Here is a 2,721-nt window from a genome sequence, read left to right as displayed (position 1 = left end):
CAGTTAACTTGGACTTCTTCTGCCACAGGTGTAAGTCCCAGTTCAACCACCTGCTGGGTTCTGCAAGTTACCTTTATCCTCAGGTTCCCCATCTGTAAAGTGGGAGAGAATAATATCCCATGTGTGTTAGTCGCTCAGTTGTGTCCGACTCTTTGTGACCCCATGGACTCTAGCCCGCCAGGCTCTCCTGTTCATGGAATTCTCCAGGCAAGAAAATTGGAGTAGGTAGCCCTTCCCTTTACCAGGCGATCTTCCCAACACAGGGATCAAATCCAGGTCTCCTGCACGGCAGGCAGATTCTTTACCATCTGAGCCACCAGGGAAGCCCATATTTCGTGACCCAGACCCAGACACCGTTTGTTTAGTGGCTGAAGCCAGAAGCCTGTCTTTCTGGCTCCCTCTCCCCCCTTCACTCTGCACAGAATACTAAACAATTTTGAAATGCAGTCTCTTCTTTCCATCTTCACTGGCCTTCCTTCCCCAGCTGCTCTCACTTCCGTCTGGACTGCTGCAGTAACCTCCTGGAGTCGATCTGCCTCACTCACTAGATAATTCTAGATAATTCTCTACCCTTCCTATGCCATTCTCTACCCTGCAGCCTAAGGAATTTGGCTAAATTGAAACCCAACTCTCATCTCTTCATCCTCCTGCTTAAAATCCTTCAGTGTCTCCCCCTTGCCCTTAATGAAAGGTCCAAAATTATTCATTGACATTGAAGCCCCTCTGATACTGTGCATTTCTCAGCACCCACCCCTCCCACCTCTAAACATGCCCATTCTACTGTCTGGCCCTGCACATTCCCATCTCCAGCTCATGCCAGTGCTGAGCCTGGCTGAGAACACCACCCTCCTCATCACTACTGGCCTCTCCCATCTGCTTCTGCTGCTGCTGCTGCTGCTAAGTCGCTTCAGTCGTGGCCGACTCTGTGTGACCCCATAGACGGCAGCCCACCAGGCTGCCCCGTCCCTGGGATTCTCCAGGCAAGAACACTGGAGTGGGTTGCCATTGCCTTCTAATTATCCTTAAATCCTCAGTTCACACCTCACCTTCCAGAAACCTTCACTGACATCCCTCCCTGTGAGGCTGTGCTAAGTCTCCTCCTCTGGCTTCTCACCTAGACTCCCCTTAGCCCACCACAATTCTCCATTATATTACAACCAGCTCTCTGCTCTTCTCGCTCCTCCCAGGAGGGCACAGACTACACTTGCCTTGTTGACTGCTGTATCCTCCACCGCCCAATAGATGCCTTGCCCTGAATAGGTGCTCAATAAATATTTTTTGAAATAGTGAACGGACAAATATAATATACAGGTTAAATCCTTAGCACAGTGACTAGCAGAAAAACCGTAGTGAATCAGAGTCATCATCACGACTGTGATGGCTCAGCCCCACACCGAGCTCTCATGGAAACAGAGCTCCAAACTCAGCCCTGCCAACAGTGGGGTAAAATGGTGTGACAGCCCCAGGGCCTGCGGCAACATGTGTGTGACCCCCCTCCACACCCACCCTCCACCAGCAATGTTGATCAGTGCCACTGCAATCCCTGGTTCTCACCCTGACTCGGACCCCTTTGCCCACCCTGATTCCGGGCAGGAAAAGAATAGCACCTTCACCCTCCACTGAAACTTGACTTCTCACCACAGAGCTAGTGACTACTCCTTTTTCTGGAGGAGCAACTCCCCTCAGCAACCCCAACCAGCAGCCCCACTCCTCCGGACAGACCAGGGAGAGGATCCCTGAGACACACAGCCTCAGCTCACCACCATCGTCACCAGTCTCCACTCCAGAAATGATCCAGGACTGTGGGAGGTTGGCCAGTGATCCTCCCAGAGAGCCCTACTGGCATTTCTCCAAAGGCACTTATCGCTGGCTTTCTGAATTACCTTGGCTCATCCCCGTGTTTTATCTCCCCTACAGGATTATGCACTTTTTGAGCAAAGAGATCATGTGTTAATAATCTTCATATCTCCTATGCCTAGCATAGGGTAGAACCCCAATCATTGTTGAAGTAATGAATACATGAATGAAAAAATGGGTTATATATGAGTGGTTCCAGACAGAATTGGCCATTTTCCACATTAAGAAGATGAGATTTGTGGAGAAGGAAATGGCAACCCACTCCAGTATTCTTGCCTGGAAAAGTCCATGGACAGAGGAGCCTGGCGGCTGCAGTCCATGGAATTACATGACTGGGCATGCATGCAGAGGGTGGAGGGAGATGGGTTGGTAGCAACAAACTTGTAGAACTAAAAAAAAAAAGAAGAAGAAGATGAGATTTGTACTATCAATGAAGGCATTCCTCCTGACCCTTAAGAGAATCCAGAGGCTAACACCTGAGTCAAGAGGATCATTTTTCCTTGCTTAAACTAAATTTCTCTGTGTGCAACTTCAGGGCATTTGCTTTTAATCTACCTCCCCAGCCACTGGGACTAAAACTTATTTCTTTGCAAAGAGCCGATTACTAATTTACCTTTAGCCTTCTCTTCAACAAGTTTAATCCCAGGCCCTTTATCGCTCCCTCCCTAGGGCCCTACTGTCCAGCCCTTTCCCTGTTTCACTGATCTGTGGGCCTTCTGCCAGGCTCTCAGAGACCTCCGTGGGCTGCGCAGGCAAGAATGGACCTACTGTTGTCCGCGGAGCCATGCACAAGGGCTCAGATGCTTACACTCTGCCTGCACACACCTCTCTGCACCTCCGTCCCCAGTCCTTGGTAAACACATG

This window comes from Capricornis sumatraensis, chromosome 2 (genome assembly GCF_032405125.1).
Source record: "Capricornis sumatraensis isolate serow.1 chromosome 2, serow.2, whole genome shotgun sequence".
NCBI classification, from domain to species: domain Eukaryota; kingdom Metazoa; phylum Chordata; class Mammalia; order Artiodactyla; family Bovidae; genus Capricornis; species Capricornis sumatraensis.
Note: the sequence above shows the minus strand (reverse complement) of the source record.